Raw genomic sequence first — 18,375 nt, 5'->3', positions numbered from 1 at the left:
GCGGGCGTGAGGAGGGGGTGGAGAGCAGGACCAAGCAGGGTGAATCACAGGGCGTAACAGGTGCCGAGAGCCGCAGCTGCGGCCGCATCCCGCTCGGGCTCTAGGGATGAGGTTTTCTTTTTCTCCGGGTTTTTTTGGAGGTGCCACCGGACCAATGCAGGCCGCTGTTGTTCATCGCCTAGCAACTGGCGGAGCCAATGGGAAGCGGCTAGGCCTTGCGAACCTGCGGAGCAGGGGAGGTGGCCGCAAGGGGTGGGGCGGAGCCCGGCCGGGGGCGGGGAAGGCGGGAGCCGGAGGTGGAGGCGGGGCCGTCGGCCCGGGCTCAGTGTGCAGCCGCACCAGTGCGGGCCCTCCGGGGTGCGCGAGCAGGTCTAGGACTCCGAGCGGTGCTTCCCCGCCACAGCCGGGGGCCGTGAAGGTGAGAGCCTCACCCGGCGCCGGGATTGTGACGCGCCCGCCTGGGGAGCGGCGACGGCGCCTGCGGGGACTGGGGCAGGCGGGCGGGCGGGGGGCGGGCGCCGGCCGGGGTCGGGAGGGCGGGCGCGGAGGTGAGCGCCGGCACCTGGAGCGGCGCCCCGCTTCTCTGCGGGAGGCTCGGCGCTGCCGTTGGGGCCGTTGGAGGAGGCGGGCGAGCGTTGACCCCCGGCGGCGCCTGGAGGAGGAGATGGGAGGTAGGTGTCGACGCGGGGACCTCTCCCGCTGATAGTCGCAGAGCGGAGCCCCAAACCCTCTCCGGGATGGAGAGAGGGTGGCGCCTGGCGCGGGATGACGAGCGACGCGGGGACGTGGGGGAGGAGGGGATGGCCAGTTTGGGGCTGCGGTGTCCGCCGAGCTGAAGCTGCGGGGCTCGCGGGCTTCGAGGTCGTTAGCTCGAGCCACAGGGGCCAGTCGTTAGAAGGAGTGGTCGGTGGCCGCTGTAGGGGAAGAGAACCCCCCTACCGTTCTGGTTAAAAGACTGGGGCAACAACTTACATCATCTCAAGGCAGGCGTGTGTGAAGATGTTTTGGTGTAGAATTCTGTAGTAAAGTACAGTAAACTGAAGTATGAGCTTCCTGCTCTTTTTCGAGCCTGTGCTAATCGCCCAGTTATGCAAGTCACTTGGGCTAGGAAATTTCATCTGCTAAGTAATTTGTTCTCAGCACGTATAACGTGGGAATCTTTAGGTTATTACTTCCATTAGTAGTTGTGATCTCCAAATTACCAACGTGGATAATAGTTTTTATTGAATCTGAGACACTTGACTTTTCCCTTTTCTGGACCCCACAATGGGGCGACGATTAGAAGAGGCACTCCTCCCAGAGTGGTTTGGAGGTGTAAGAGGTGGGGGCTGCCTGGAATTTAACATTGCTGGGCTCCTCTAACAGTTCAGATTAGTGTCTAGATCTAGAGTTGGCTAGGAATGATAGGTGGCTTGGCTCAGGAGGGATTGGTTTACAGTTTAAGCAGGAGAAAATTTGGGCAGCCTGGATCCTGAACGGAAAAGGTAGGTATGACTTGACACATTTAGGGGACTGAGCAAACTTCGATAGAATTAGAGATCAGGGGAAAGAGGGGAAAAAAGAAAAGCCTTTAAAGTTTGCTTCATGCTCTTTTGAAATTTAGAAGAAGTTAGAGGTAGATTTATGAATTTGAATTCAGTCAGCAAAACTTAATCTATCAAATCTCCTATCCTACAGCTATCATAACCTGCAGGTCTAGGAAGCTTCTGTTATTCACTGAAGTTAAACAAGTAAAAGCAAATAACTAGTTTGATGCTCTTTTCTGCCTGTTGGCGGTGAGAGTTTCTCAGAATGGTTGGTTGAAGAGAGGAACGGGAATGGATAGTTAAAATGAAGGCTCTTTCAGTGACTTGCTGGGACTCTTCAGTCAAGTCATTTTATATCCTTCCTTCCCCCATCTGTACAATGAAGATAATCATGGCCCAGGATTTAGTAACATGGATGAAGCAGCTTGAAGATAACTGCAAAGAGTTAGTTATTCTAGGATGAAATGTGAAGATCTCTTCCTAACACATTGCGCCTTGTGACAGGGCTTGTTAAAGCACATTGTGTTCGAAACATGCTGAGGCAGTATGTAAGAGAAAGAACATTAACTGTTAAGATGATGTGCCTACGGCCTCAAGGCTGACACGGTATATTTTGGGGCTGTTTGAAAACCTCACATAGCTTCTTTTGACCAAACTAGCTATGACTCAGGTTTTATAAAAGATATTGAGTGCTTTCATTGTGGTATGCATCTATAAATACAAAGATAAAAAAGACACTGCTCCAGAATTGTGTCATTTCAATTCATTTTACACACTTAAGTCGGAGCACTTCCAGAGCTTTGTATGTGTATGGTTGGATTTTTAAATTTTATTTAAAAAGGATAAACAACAATGACCGAAAGACAGATTAAAACGGAGCAATTAACAAAAATCTAATAAAATGTCAGCTTTATTTTTTATCTCCCCCCACTAAAATGTAAGTAAGTCCCACGAGGCTAGTGACTTACACCTACTTGTTTGTTGCTGTGGTGGTTTAGTCACTAAGTTGTGTCCCACTCTTGTGAGTCCATGGACTGTATAGCCTGCCAGGCTCCTGTGTCCATGGAATTTTCCAGGCAAGAATACCACAGTGGGTTGCCATTTCCTCCTCCAGGGGATCTTCCTGACCCAGGGATCAAACCCACGTCTCCTGCATTGACAGGCAGGTTCTTTACCACTGAGCCACCAGGGAATCCCAGTTTGGTAGTTGGAAGCAGGTAACTAGGATTAGAGGTAAGGTTGGGAAACAGGGCTATGACCTTTGACTAGTAGGTGATAGAGAATCCTTAAAAAGTTTTATCCAGGGGAATTATACTTGATTTTTACTTCAGAATGGTATTTCCAGCAAAATCAGTAATTTGAGTGGTCCATAGACGATTTAAATAATATCGGAGTCAGAGTAGTACATAGCAGTTTAAGACTTTAAAAATAAGTTATTGAAGCCCCCAGGATGTTCTGAAAAGTAAAAATGATCATTCATACAACCAGCTTTTATTGAGCATCTTTCTTTTTTAAATTGTGGTATAATTGACATATAACAGTATTAGTTTCAGGTGCACAACATAATTTGATACTTGTATATCTGTGAAATGGTTACCATAGTAAGTCTAGAATCTTCTACTTTTAGGATTAGAGGAATAAATACACCAAGATAAATAACATACACATCCGTTTTCAATCAACTTGTGGTTCAGTAAGAGAAATGACAGTTCTAACACAGTGCTGAATCTGGGTGTCACAAGAGGCATGATTATGTCAGGTCTCAGCAATGTGGGATTCTGAGATGAGAGAAGACACAGATTCTGTCTAATTAAAAATAAGTTCTTGAATAGATGTTAAAATGTGTCCAGTTAAACAGTCAGTGCAGTCTTACTATAACATTTTCAGTTTTCATCTATTAACCCTCACTTCTCAGGTTGCCCTCCCCACTTCTTTTGAGTGAAATTTTAGATTTGACTGCCGTACTACTAGCTATTGGACCTCAGAAAGTAGTGTATCTTCTGTGTGCCTTAGTTGTCTCATTTGTAAATTAGGAATAGTAAAACCTACTTCATAGGTTTGTGATGATTAAATATGTTAGTATCCAGAATGGTGCCTGGAAAAACACTTTACATCTTTTGAATACTTAACTGTTTGACATAAAAATGCTGCAATTGAATAAGAACTAACTTAAAGGCAGAATTTTTTTCTTTTTTGTTCTATTTGTGAGTATCAGCTAAACCCGTTACATTCAGAGAGGGTAAATATATTCTGTTAAACTAAACTTCTTGAACGAGTGATCTTTGTTTATTATCTCCTTTTATTTACTGATCATTTTTCTGAAATCTGATTTCCATTTTTACTCCTCAGCTTTGTCATAGAGTCCTTAATTACCAGACTGAACATAATATTCTATTTAGCTCTGCTCTTTCTGTGGCATTTGCTGCTGTTCCTCATTTCCTCCTCTTTAAAACTCGTTTTCCTTGGTTTTCCTAAAACCTCCCCTGACCCCTGTATTTTCATCTCCTGGATCGAGGTCACTTGCCCTCACCTCTTACATGTTGATGTTCTTGAAGGTTCTTTCTGCCTCCCCCCTTTTTTTCTGTATAGATTCAACTACCACATGTATGCTGATGACTCCTAAATCTGCCCTGATATCTTAATCTCCAGGCCCTAGAGTTTATCCTCATTTGAATGTCTCATGCTGCTGCTGCTGCTGCTACTGCTACTGCTACGTCGCTTAAGTCGTGTCCAACCGACCCCATAGACGGCAGCCCACCAAGCTCCCCCATCCCTGGGATTCTCCAGGCAAGAACACTGGAGTGGGTTGCCATTTCATTCTCCAATGCGTGAAAGTGAAGTCGCTCAGTTGTGTCCAACTCTTAGCGATCCCATGGACTGCAGCCCACCAGGCTTCTCCATCCTTAGGATTTTCCAGGCAGGAGTACTGGAGTGGGGTGCCATTGCCTTCTCCGGAATGTTTCATGAGGACCTGTATGAACCCAGTGAGTTCTGTGGCTCAGAGGTTGAAGCGTCTGCCTGCAATGCAGGAGACCTGGGTTCAATCCCTGGGTCAGGAAGATCCCCTGGAGAAGGAAATGGCAACCCACTCCAGTATTCTTGCCTGGAGAATCCTATGGACAGAGCAGCCTGGTGGGCTACAGTCCACGGGGTTGCAAAGAGTCGGACATGACTGAGTGACTTAACTAACTTTCTACACTGAGCTCTTTATACTTCACACACTTAACCAAACCTGCTGCTAACCTTACTTCTGTGTTCTATCTATGTGACACTAGTACCGCAAACACATTTTTACATGAGAGAATACACGCCTCCCTTTTGTATATTTGTCACCATGTTTGTCAGCCCAGCTTCTGAAGCTTTTCTTATCTTTCCTTCACTGTCTTCATCGTCACTGGCTAATCTGGCCAGCCAGCCCCGACCATTATTGCTATGTTTGCTGTAATATTTTTGTGGCAGGGCTACTGAAAATGGGACCTATTTTGTAAGCATAACGTGGGAGGAGACTTCTAGAATAATATTGTTCTAAAAGAATTTAGTTTCATGAGTGGCCAGTAGATACATGTAATCCGAGGTGGATACCAGCCATTGCATATATATAGTCTGTCCTCTTTATCCACAGATTCAACCAACCACAGATTGAATTGAATCGATTGAATTGAACCCAGGTTGGTTGAATCTGTGACTGTGAATCCTGTGGATAAGGAGGGCTGACTGTGTTCATTGTATTGTACTATAAGGGATTTGAACATCCTCAGAGCTTGCAATCTGCGGGGGGCCCTGGGACCAACCCCTTTTGGATCCTGGAGGACGACTGTACTTTTTGCCTAATGGTTAATAGTTTAGGTTATAAAGGATAGAGTCTTGAGTTTCTCGGTCTTTTGCTGCTGCTGCTGCTGCTGCTGCTGCTGCTGCTGCTGCTAAGTCGCTTCAGTCGTGTCCGACTCTGTGCGACCCCAGAGATGGCAGCCCACCAGGCTCCCCCATCCCTGGGATTCTCCAGGCAAGAGCACTGGAGTGGGTTGCCATTTCCTTCTCCAATGCATGAAAGTGAAAAGTGAAAGTCGCTCAGTCGTGTCCGACTTTGAGCTACCCCATGGACTGCAGCCTACTAGGCTCCTCCGTCCATGGGATTTTCCAGGCATGAGTACTGGAGTGGGGTGCCATTGCCTTTTCCCAGTCTTTTGCTGGTTGATTTTAATATGATTGTGCTTCCTTTCGAAAAGATGGAACCTTCAGCATTCTTCCACAGCCACCCTCAGAAATATGATGGATTTGGTTCCAGTTTTGTGAATATTGCAATAAAGTGAGTCACATGAATTTCTGGTTTCCCAGTGCATATAAAAGTTATGTTTTCACTGTATTATAGTCTTTTAAGTATGCAGTAGCATTATACCTGAAAAACAGTGTGTATACCGTAATTAAAAAATACTTTTTTGCTAAAAAATACTAACCATTATCAGCAAATCCTAATCTTTCTGTAGTAGCAGTAGTGTCAAGGACCACTGACCGCAGTTCACCATAACAAACACAGTAACAATGAAAAAGTTTGAAATATGGTAGGAATTAACAAAATGAGGACAGAGACACAAAGTGAGCAAATACTATTATAAAAAATGGTGCCAGTTGACTTTCTTGATAAAGGGTTGCCATAAACTTTCAATTTGTAAACACAATATCTGCAAATATCTGCACAATAACAATAAAGTGAGATATGCCTTTATTCTGGATTCAAGCTCTAGAAATGTCCTTCTACATAGGATTAAGCATGTAATAGCAAGAAGACATTTTGGCTTCTAGTAGCTTCCAGGCACTGCTGGGAGGCTGGGACTGAATGGTCCTGAGACTGTGGCTGCTCGGGAGCTGGTGGCAGCGTGTGAGGAGAGCCGATGGCCAGGTAGGGTGAGGGTGACCCATGCTGGACCATGGAGGTACGAATAAGCAGACACCACCAATGTCAGCAGCTGGCATTGAGAGGGATGCTTTGAATACGTCCACAGGTAAACTCAAAACACTGTTCTTATGTGTGTGCTAAATGAGAAGTTTAAGGTGTCAGAAGCAAATAAACTTGATGGGAAGTCATCCATTAACCATCACAAAGGCAAATTTACCTTCTTTTATGAGTGGAGCATCAAACTAAACTGGACAGGTACCTCTGGAGTGCAGTACAAGAGCCATGTGGAGATCCTCAATTTGTCTGATGAAAATAGTGTGGATGAAGTGGAGATTAGTGTGAGCTTTGCCAGAAATGAGCCAGACACAAATCTCATGGCCTTAAAGAATCAGCAGCATCTTCAAAACAGGGTTCACACAGAGTACGATATTGCCTACAATCATGGAGAGTCAGTAGACCCAGCCAGGCAGCCAGCGCTGAAAACTGAGGATCGCAAGGCCAAATCTGCCCCTTCAAAAACCCAGGTCAGAGCACTACAGAGTTGTTTTGTTTTGCCCTTTTTTTTTGTTGTTCAGCCCTATACCCATGCTCCTGTAAGGTTATGTGTTTGTGTTGAGTCAGTTAATTGGGCCCTACTCTTTTCGACCCCATGAACTGTAGCCTGACAGGCTCCTCTGTCCCGTGGAATTCTCTAGGCAAGAATACGGGAGTAAGTGGTTTACCATTTCCTACTCCAGGGGATCTTTCCAACCCAGGGATTAAATTTGCATTTCCTGCATTTCTACTTCACCTGGAAAGCCCTCCTGCAATGTTAGAAGCAGAGAAAGGTGGCAAGTTTCAGCTGATTGGTGTCAGTGTCTGGAGAATTCGTTGAACTGGTCCCTGAGAAACATATTGCGATGAAGTGGAGGTTTAAATCTTGGCCAGAAGGTGGCTTTGCCACCATTGCCTTGACCTGCATTGACAAGAATGGAGAGAATGAGCTGTTTGGAAGGCTGAGGCATTCTGCCCATGAGGAGGAGAGAATGCGGCAGGGCTGGCAGCAGTACTACATTGAGGGCATCAAACAGACCTTTGGCTATGGGGCACGCTTCTCTTAGGGCCAGCAGCGGGAGTACAGGCTGCCCAGTATCTCAGTCCAACCCTCTCCTGACTGAGGCTTGGGACTCAGAGGATTGCACCATCCCGACCACTAACTTGGCGCCAGGGTCCCTTCCCTTTATGTGTACCTTGGGTTTGTGCATGCTTTCTGCTGGGTGGGAACAGAGAGTGAGTTCTCCTTTAGGTGTACCTATGCTAAATAAATGTAATTTTAAAAATGAAGGAAAAGACCTTTTAGAATTCATCATTTAATACAGTCTATCACCAGCTGTGTTAGTTTATGAAGAGATGGTCTCAAAAAATTTATATCATTTGCTCCAGATACCTGTTGAATGTCAAGAGGAGGCCAAGGTTTATGAGGCTTTGGAATCAGATACAGACATACCTCTTTAGTTTGCTTCACATTATTGTGTGTTTTAATAAATTGAAGGTTTTGGGCAAGCCTGCTTTGTCAGGTGTGATTAACAGTTTTTAGCAGTAAAGTTATTTTTTAATTAAGGCATGTTCATTGTGTTTTCAGACATAATGCTGTTATTGCGCATATAATAGACTACGTGTTTAATGTAAACATAACTATTAGATGCAGTGGGAAACCAAAAAACTCATGTGACTTGCTTTATTGCAATAATCGGGAGGCAAACCACAGTATCTCCAAGGTGAGGCTGTAAGCTAGTCTTATTCTTACCTTCCAGGTTAAAGAGCTAAGTTTTCCTGTCTGTCTTTCAGGTGTGCAACTGGCTAAGTTATCTTACCTCCCTGAGTTTCATATTCTTCCATCAAGAAAGTAGCATTGTATTTACTCCTTCCTAGGGCCATGGTAAGGCTGAGTGACATGGCTGGTGAACACATTTGGCAGGTGGTAAAAGCTAAGAGCAGCAGTTCTTCGCACCTGCCAGCTTCACATAGTTATCTGAAACAAGTTCTTCAGTTCCTGTCCATGATCCTTGGCCAGTCTCTGGATGGCTTCATGGACCCTCTGAAACTGTGGCCAAAACTGCCTGTTTTTCTACTTTTAAGCTGGCTAAGAAGTCCAAATAAGATTTAAAAAGTAATTGCCATTTATTGGTATTTCATTCTCATTTAGCTCACTTTCAGGTTTACAAAGTTAGATCAATGTGGGGTTTTTTTTTTTTTTTTCTTAATCCTCTCTTAAGAATGATTGCTGCTATTCCTAGCTCTGCCCTGGAAGAATGTGGGAGACCTGGGTTCAGTCCCTGCGTTGGGAAGATCCCCTGGAGAAGGGAAAGGTTACCTACTCCTGTATTCTGGCCTGGAGAATTCCATGGACTGTACAGTCCTTGGGGTCGCAAAGAGTGAGACATGACTGAGTGACTTTCACTTTCATACTGACTCTTAAGTGTTCTTGATTCAAACATCTAATTACCTTCCTGCTTCTCTAAGCGGGAAGACTTAGAGATGATCAAGACTCCATTGAAAGCCTTACTAAGTTGCAGCATGACTGAAGTGTTGATTCTGGTCTGTCACAGTATTAAAGTAGCATAAAAGTGAAGTCACTCAGTCATGTCTGACTCTTCATGACCCCATGGACTATATCCTACCAGGCTCCTCTGTCCATGGAATTTTCCAGGCAAGAGTACTGGAGTGGGTTGCCATTTCCTTCTCCAGGGGATATTCCCGACACAGGGATCGAACCCGGGTCTCCCGCACTGAAGGCAGATGCTTCATCCTCTGAGCCACCAGGGAAGCCCTTAAAGCAGCATACATCACATTAATACATCATCAAACTTAGTTGACGTTCATTCAGCAAACTTTATTGGATTCCATATTGACTGAGGGTCAGTTATGATACCTATACCAAAGCAAGTACAGTTCAGTCACTCAGTCGTGTCTGACTATCTTTGACTCCATGAACTGCAGAATGCCAGGCCTCCCTGTCCATGACCAACTCCGGGAGCTTACTAAAGCTCATGTCCATCGAGTCGGTGATACCATCTAGCCATCTTATCGTTTGTCGTCCCTTCTTCTCCTCCCTTCAGTCTTTCCCAGCATCAGGGTCTTTTCCAGTGAGTCAGCTCTTTGCTCAGGTAGCCAAGTATTGGAGCTTAAACTTGCAGCATCAGTCCTTCCAATGAATATTCAGGACTGATATCCTTTAGGATGGACTAATTGGATCTCCTTGCAGTCCAGGGGATTCTCAAGAGTCTTTTCCAACACCACAGTTCAAAAGCATCAGTTCTTTGGTGCTAAGCTTTCTTTATAGTCCAACTCTCACATCCTCCAACTCTCGCATCCGTACCTGACTACTGGAAAAACCACAGCCTTGGCTAGATGGACCTTTGTGGGCAAAGTAATGTCTCTGCTTTTTAATATGCTGTCTAGGTTGGTCATAGCTTTTCTTCCGAGGAGCAACCGTCTTTTACTTTCATTTCTGCAGTCACCATCTACAGTGATTTTTGGAGCTCCCCAAAATAAAAGTCTGTCACTGTTGCCATTGTTTCCCCATCTGTTTGCCATACCAAAGCAAGGGTACAAGCAATATACTGACAGGCCTGCTGGCCAGGAATGCAGCTTAGGTGGTGGGAGAGAAAGTGTTATTACAGTTGGTTCTGTACTGCAGAGTTAATGCAAAGTGTTCTGCAAAGCCATTTGGAGAAAGCCTGGAGAATGGCTGTATATTCACTAGATTTTTTTTCAGAATTTTTTTTGTGTTGCTATTTAATATTTTGTATGCTTCTATATAGTTATTCAATTGGAATAACACTATTGGATTATAATTTAGTCTCAAGGAGAGGTGTTAGAAAGCAAGAATCTCTGTGTCAGATTTGAGAAAGCAACTCACAAATTGTATATTCCTTCCTCTCCTACAATAGAGTAGGGTGTAGGGTGTGTAGTTGATGAAAGTTGAAGAGAGTGAAAAAGTTAGCTTAAAGCTCAACATTCAGAAAAGATCATGGCATCCGGTCCCATCAGTTCAGTTTGGTCGCTCAGTCGTGTCCGACTCTTTGCGACCCCATGAATCACAGCACGCCAGGCCTCCCTGTCCATCACCAACTCCTGGAGTTCACTCAGACTCACGTCCATCGAGTCAATGATGCCATCCAGCCATCTCATCCTCTGTCGTCCCCTTCTCCTCCTACCCCCAATCCCTCCCAGCATCAGAGTCTTTTCCAGTGAGTCAACTCTTCACATGAGGTGGCCAAAGTACTGGAGTTTCAGCTTTAGCATCATTCCTTCCAAAGAAATCCCAGGGTTGATCTCCTTCAGAATGGACTGGTTGGATCTCCTTGCAGTCCAAGGGACTCTCAAGAGTCTTCTCCAACACCACAGTTCAAAAGCATCAATTCTTCGGCACTCAGCCTTCTTCACAGTCCAACTCTCACATCCATACATGACCACTGGAAAAACCATAGCCTTGACTAGATGGACCTTAGTCAGCAAAGTAACGTCTCTGCTTTTGAATATACTATCTAGATTGGTTGTAACTTTTCTTCCAAGGAGTAAGCGTCTTTTAATTTCATGGCTGCATCACTTCATGGCAAATAGATGGGAAAACAGTGGAAACAGTGGGTGACTTTATTTTGGGGGGCTCCAGAATGACTAAAGATGGTGATTGCACCCATGAAATTAAAAGATGCTTACTCCTTGGAAGGAAAGTTATGACCAACCTAGACAGCATATTTAAAAGCAGAGACATTATTTTGCCAACAAAGGTCCATCTATTCAAGGCTATGGTTTTTCCAGTGATCATGTATGGATGTGAGGGTTGGACTATAAAGGAAGCTGAGCACCAAAGAATTGATGCTTTTGAGCTGTGGTGTTGGAGAAGACTCTTGAGAGTCCCTTGGACTGCAAGGAGATAACAACCAGTCCATCCTAGAGGAGATCAGTCCTGGGTGTTCATTGATGTTGAAGCTGAAACTCCAGTACTTTGGGCACTTGATGCGAAGAGCTGACTCATTTGAAAAGACCCTGATGCTGGGAAAGATTGAAGGCAGGAGGAGAAGGGGATGACAGAGGATGAGATGGCTGGATGAAATCACTGACTTGATGGACATGGGTTTGGGTGAACTCCGGGAGTTGGTGATGGATGGGGAGGCCTGGCGTGCTGCAGTTATGGGGTCCCAAAGGGTCAGACACGACTGGGCGACTGAACTGAACTGAGGGTGTGTAGTTAAATGTGCTGGACTCCTATGCTTTGCTTCTTGACTTCATCATATTCTAGCTGTGTGACCTTGGGTAAGAAAGCTTGCTGGACCTGTTTCCTCATCTCTGATAGGGGCAATTGACTGAGTTATTGTGAAATTTAAGCAGTTAATACATGTAAAATGATTTCAGTTTACTTGTTTCAAATGGTTTATACTTAATTTATTCTTAAAATTAAGTATAATCTTGTTTGATGATTGTGAAGACAACGTGTGCATATTCTGCTTAAAAATGTGAGAAAATTTTGATATAAATAGCTGTACTCTATTCTATAATAGGTCCCATGAGAAATGTAAAAATCATAGATAGTAGAATGGAAAAGTCTTTAAAACTCCTAATTTTACACATGTAACTGAAGACCAAAGAAATGATCCCTTGCTCAGGGTTGCACAGTGTGGAAGTGGCTCTGGGAACTGTGGCCCTTGACTCTTGTCTGGTGCTTTTTCAGTGCCTTGTGCAGCTTCCCTGAGGGGACAGTGCCCTGAAAAAGATGAGTTTATTGGAAGAGCTAAGACCAAAACAGATGAAAACATGAGCAATAAGAAGTCATCGTATAATGAAATACCAGATGGTGTGGCATAGACTCTAAGGACATACCCATCTAACTTCATCAGCTGCTCTCTTGAAGGAGAGAAATGCATCGTACTAGTTGCTTGAGTCCTAGAAGGTTGGTAGATTAAGAGCATTTTTTTTTTGAGAAGAATATCAATAGTTATAAACCAAAGTCAACCTCCGTCTTCTTTCTCCCTACTGAGTTTAGACTGTAATTGATCTGGAGGAAGAGTCCATCTTCGCCAGGCCAGCCAGTACTCTGGTGTTTTTGCTCTTCACATCAGTGCAAGGCAGACCTTCCTCCCTGGTGGGCTGGTTCCCCACAGACATGCTCTGACATGGCCAGGGTCAGTGTGAAGAGTGCAGCACCGTTGCTCACCTGTATATGTGATCATGAGGAGGGGGTAGGTTCTGGAAGTGTCATTGATTGATGGGGAGCATTTATCATTTGTCTACATTGATGTTTTCACTAAAAGGCAGCGGTGCTCCTGTCTGGGATTAAAGTGCATCCATACCATCTCATTAACCGTGCATGAATCCACTACCTCTAAAAATGTTGCAGACCAGTACATGCCTTAGAATATCCAGCTGTATACAGGTGTGCTGTAGAAGTGAAAACACTGGCCTCACTACACCCAGGCATCCCATTCCCCAGGGCCGTCTTCACTAACAGTTCATAACCTTTCCATACTGTTCGCCTAAATGTATTTAGATAATGTAGCAAAAAATGGTAGTCAAAATATTTTTGTTTTTCATCACTTTTTTTTCACACTATATGCAAATCTACTTCACTTTATTAATCCCAGAGTACCCCTTCTTTTGACTATACCATATATATTGATTTTTAACTGTTTCTCTATTGATATTTATTTATTCATTCATTGACTCATTTGGCTGCGTCATGGGGCTTGTAGGATCTTGATTCCCAGATCAGGGCCCCCTGCATTGGAAGCATGGAGTCCTAACCACTGGACCGCCAGGGAATTCCCTCCTTATTAATATTTAAATTTTCTCAAATTTCTTGCCATTAAAAATAAAGCTGTAGTCAACAGTGTTCTTATATGTCATGCTTGCTAACTTGTATGATTGAATATGCAGTAATAGATGCCTAGAAGTATAATTGATTAGCAGAAAGACTTATGCATTTCAAATTTTTGTGGACTGCTGGGTTGCCATCTAAAACTGCAAACTCCTGACCTCTGGTAAAGTTCTATTTCACTTACATAATTGACTGTCTGAATAACTCTGGGACATTTGTATATTTCTAATCAACTTTTGCTCTTCAGGGCCGCTTAACTGATTAGTCTGAAGGTAAGTGTTTTATATTTTTTATCAATCATGCCATTCTGCTTTAAGTTTTGGTGAGTTTTGGTGCTACTCTCCCCCATTTTCTCTGCTTATCTCTGTAATTGCCTTTTTAAAATGTGGATTTTATTTCTCATATGAAAAACGCATTCACTTATAGAAAATTTGGAAGGCGCAAAAAAAGGGATTATTCATAATACCTTTGTGTGTGAAAATACGTTGTGAAGGGGATGGATGTCCTGCTGTTGTCCTTCTCTTTTCTACTCCCAGGTTGGTCTTGGTCTTGTCTTCTAATTTTTTCTGTTCTTATACAAACGTTACAGAGCAAAACTTTTATGTGTATATACATTCGTATATTGTTGTTGTTTCAATCGCGACCCCATGGACAGTAGTGCACCAGGCTTCCCTGTCCTTCATTGTCTGTTGGAGTTTGCTCAAACTCATGTCCATCCAACCGTCTCATCCTCTGTCATCCCCTTCTCCGTTTACCTTCAGTCTTTCCCAGCCTCAGGGTCTTTTCCAATGAGTCAGCTCTTCATATCAGGTAGCCGAAGTATTGGAGCTTCAGCATCAGTCCTTGTAGTGAATATTCAGCGTTGATTTCCTTTAGGATTGACTGGTTTGATCTTACAAGAGTCCAGGGGACTCTCAAGATGAGTCTTCTCCAACACCATAGTTCAGTTCAGTCGCTCAGTTGTATCCGACTCCTTGCAACCCCATGGAACCACAGCACACCAGGCCTCCCTGTCCATCACCAACTCCCTGAGTTCATCCAAACCCATGTCCATTGAGTCGGTGTTGCCATCCAACCATCTCATCCTCTGTTGTCCCCTTCTTTTCCTGCCCTCAATCTTTCCCAGCATCAGCATCTTTTCAAATGAGTCAGCTCTTCTCATGAGGTGGCCAAATTGGAGTTTCAGCTTCATCATTAGTCCTACCAATGAACACCCAGGACTGATCTCCTCTAGGATGGACTGGTTGGATCCCCTTGCAGTCCAGGGGACTCTCAAGAGTCTTCTCCAACACCACAGTTCAAAAGCATCAATTCTTTGGTGCTCAACCTTTATGGTCAACTCTCAACATCCGTACATGACTACTGGAAATACCTTGCTTTAACTGTATGGACCTTTGTTGGCAAAGTGATGTCTCTGCTTTTCAACATGCTATTTAGGTTTTTCATGGTTTTTCGTCCAAGGAGTAAGCGTTTTTTAATTTCGTGGCTACAGTCACCATCAGCAGTGATTTTGGAGCCCAAGAAAATAAAATCTGCCACTGTTTCCACTTTTACCCCATCTATTTTCCATGAAGTGATGGGACCAGATGCCGTGATCTTAGTTTTTTGAGTGTTGAGTTTTAAGCCAGCTTTTTCACTCTCTTCTTTCACCTTCATCAAGAGGCTCTTTTTAGTTCTTCACTTTCTGCCATTAGGTTGGTATTATCTGAATATCTGAGGTTGTTGATATTTCTGCTGGCAATCTTGATTCCAGCTTGTGATTCATCCAGCCTGGCATTTCTTATGATGTACTCTGCATAAAAGTTAAGTAAGCAGGGTGACAATATGCAGCCTTGATGTACTCCTTTCCCAATTTTTAACCAGTCTTTTGTTGCATGTTCATCTCTAACTTGCTTCCTGACCCACATACAGGTTTCTCAAGAGGCAGGTAAGGTGGTCTGGTATTCCCATCTCTCTAAGAATTTTTCACAGTTAGTTGTGATCCACATAGTCAAAGGCTTTAGCCTCGTCAGTGAAGCAGTAAATGTTTTTCCTAAATTCCCTTGCCTTTTCTTTAATCTGACAGATTTTGCTGTTTGATATCTGGTCCTTCTGCCTTTTCTAAATCCAGCTTGTACGTTGGGAATTTCTTTGTTCACGTACTGTTGAAGCCTAGCTTGAAGGATTTTGAGCATTACCTTGCTGGCATGTGAAATGAACACAATTGTATAGTAGTTTGAACACTGTTTAGATTTTTTAAAAAGACCAAATAAGATCATGTTATTGTCCTACAGCCTTTTCTTTAAACTTATAAAATATCATGGAAATATTCCAAATTAGTAAAATATCTAATAGCTAACATTTATTGAGCACTTACCATATACCCAAGACTCTGTTTTAAGTCCTTTGCATGAATATACTTATTTAATAAAGTTATAAGTACATTTAAAGCTAAGTTTATTACTTAACCATAATTATTTAATTTGGATTTTTTATCATAATCCTTTGAGGTAAAGACTGGTTTTACTCTCCTTTTGCAGATAAAGAAAATGAGGTCCAGATATTTCTGTTCAGAGCCACTTACCTTGTAAGTGCTGGAACTGAGTTTGAAACCAGGTGGTCTGACTTTGGACCCTGTGCTTTAAGTACTGTTTCTCATACTGCAGCAGTATCTGGGTCAAGGTGTTTATAAAGGATTTGATTTAGCTTCCTGCTCCCTAAGCTGCTACGAGGGTAGCTTTCTAATGGAAGATTCTGACTTGAAGTTTTACGGCAATTGTCTCCCTCAGCTCAAAAGGATACACGGGAAAAATTTTCCTCCAGTTTGTGTCTGTACACTATTTTGTGCAGTTCTGCCCAAATGCTCTAATGAGTGGTGGTAGCAGGTACTGTTCTTGGGCCTCTCATCCATGAAGCAGCAACCTGGGCTCTGGAGTGTGGAGTGGGCAATAGCCTCCGATTCTGCCATTTGCCAGCTGTGTGACCTTGGGCAAATTACCTAGCTTTTCTGCACTTCATGTCCCTTATCACTGAAAAGGGAAATAATGTGATGACTCAGGGTTGTTGTGAAGGTTGCCTTCATAAATTTTTATAGCATTTAGAACAGCACCTGACATGTGTTTGTTAGATCAGTTCCCTAGGTATTCGGTACTGAGTTTTTACCACTTATGTCACTAAATACCCATAAACACCCTGCAAAGTAGGTAGTGTCACCCTGTTTTCTGGGTAAGGAAACCAGCTGAGAGACTTGGTCAGGATATGACCTGTCTGCCCAGGCCTGCAAGGCTCACAGTACTTGCACTGTGTCCCCAACTATAGGTCCTCAGAACCACAAACTCAGCAACAAGGCGGGTGATTAAAGGGATATCAGATTTTGAGTTTCAGCCATTCAGATATATATTAAAATTTAATTTATGGAGAAGAGTTTATTTCTGTGGAAAAATCTATACTATTATGCCTCTCAGATGAAATCATTTAGATCTTAAATTTGTAAAAAGTAGATTCTAAGAGGTTGAATTTAGTATTTATCTGTACTGATATGCATATCTGAATAGTTATATGTGAGGTAACAGGTATTAATAATTGAATTGAAAGCTATAGTTTACTTTGGAATAAAATCATAGTAGAATAGTATTTTTCCATGTAATCATAAAGTATTTGGTTTTTGAGAGTAATAGCATTTATTAAAGTATGCAGATAACTAAATTCTAAAGTTTTATGGCTGAATTTGTAAGGACTAATGTTTAAAGACTTTAAGAATTTTATTTTCTTAACCCAAAGTTGGGTAACTCTGTGAGATTTTAGCAAAGACTTTAGTTGGTTATTTGTGGAAAATTCTGTGTAATGTTTAGAAGTCCAGATAGTATCATGTTACTACCTTCCTGTATAATGAAAAAAGCAATATTATCTGACACTTGATTGAAGTTTGTCTTAGAACTCTGATTAGGTAGGCAGTTGTGCCTTCTCAAGTTTGAATTTCAAGTGAACTTGAAAAGAACAGTTAAAATAGTGTACTGTGTGAAGGAAATCTTGTAATCAAATCACTTAGGTTTCTGCCAAGCTCTCTTTCCGTGGGTAGGAGTGTTAGGAGAGATTTGGGAGATGCTGAAGAGTAGTTCTTTTCTCTAAACGACTCACATCTTGTGCGTCTCTTCCATTACTGTTTTTGTTTATCCACTTCTGCTTGCTGGAATGAATGTGCTAATTTATCATCAGTTATTTACTTGGGTATTCATTGATTATTCTATTAAAATGGGAGATGGGTACAGAAGTGGAGAATGTGACTCAGGGGTCTAGATGGAAAAGTGAAATAAATTAGAAGGACCCAGAGAATAGAGTTCCTTGGACTCTGTGAACAGGATGATGGTGGGTGATCTGGGCTTTGAAGAAATGTTAGTTTGGGGGCGGGTGAAAGAAGAAAGCACAAGTGGAGCACACAGGCCGAAGTGAGTGTGCCAGATGTGGGACTTGGTTCATGTAATAAATGTCTGCTTGAGCATCTCCTGTGTTTCAGGAACTGTTGGATACAGAGGTGAATACATTTCTCACCCTAGTTTAGAAGTTGATAAACTAGTAAACTAAAAATGTATGAAATGATTAGTTGTAATACTGCATGGTATCATTGTCATAAACCTGATGAGTTGCTTTTGTTGTGCATGGTATCACTTTAGTTACGTTTCAGCAGGAAACATAATTATGGAAGGGACTCAAAAATTTAATACATATATGTGTATGTAAACTTGTGTTATCTATTGCTGCATAAATAACACATTACTCCAGAATTTAGCAGCTTAAAATAAGTCATTTATCTCCAAGCTTTTGTCCATTGGGAATCTGGGTGCCACTTAGCTGGGTGCCTCTGGCCCAGGGTCTCTCACTAGGCTGCTGTAGGTGTTGGCCAAGGCTGCAGGCATCTCAAGGCTTGACTGGGGAGGATCTACTTCCAGACTCACTCACGTGGCTGCTGGCTGGCCTCAAACCCTCACTGACTGTTGGCTGGAGACATTGGTTCATTGCCACATTGGCCTTTCATGGGGCTGCTTGCCATAGGACAGCTGTGACAGCTTGCTTTCTCCAGAAAGAGGGATCCAAGATACCTTGAGTGAGTGAAAGTGTGAAGG

General features: G+C 43.1%; 1 protein-coding gene and 1 pseudogene across 7 annotated transcripts in view; both read left to right on the top strand.

The window, feature by feature from the left end:
• SSX2IP (SSX family member 2 interacting protein) overlaps positions 298-18,375 on the top strand; it is a 59,492-nt gene continuing 41,414 nt past the window's right edge. For all 7 annotated transcript variants that reach the window (XM_018045682.1, XM_018045680.1, XM_018045679.1 and 4 more), the window contains exon 1: positions 298-418. The gene's annotated coding sequence lies outside the window, so the exon portion shown is untranslated. The remainder of the gene's footprint in view (positions 419-18,375) is intronic.
• LOC102187365 lies at positions 6,416-7,073 on the top strand (annotated as a pseudogene).

Source organism: Capra hircus, chromosome 3 (assembly GCF_001704415.2).
Source record: "Capra hircus breed San Clemente chromosome 3, ASM170441v1, whole genome shotgun sequence".
NCBI classification, from domain to species: Eukaryota; Metazoa; Chordata; class Mammalia; order Artiodactyla; family Bovidae; genus Capra; species Capra hircus.
The sequence above is the reverse complement of the archived record's forward strand: the minus strand, read 5'-3'. Positions and strand labels throughout refer to the sequence as shown.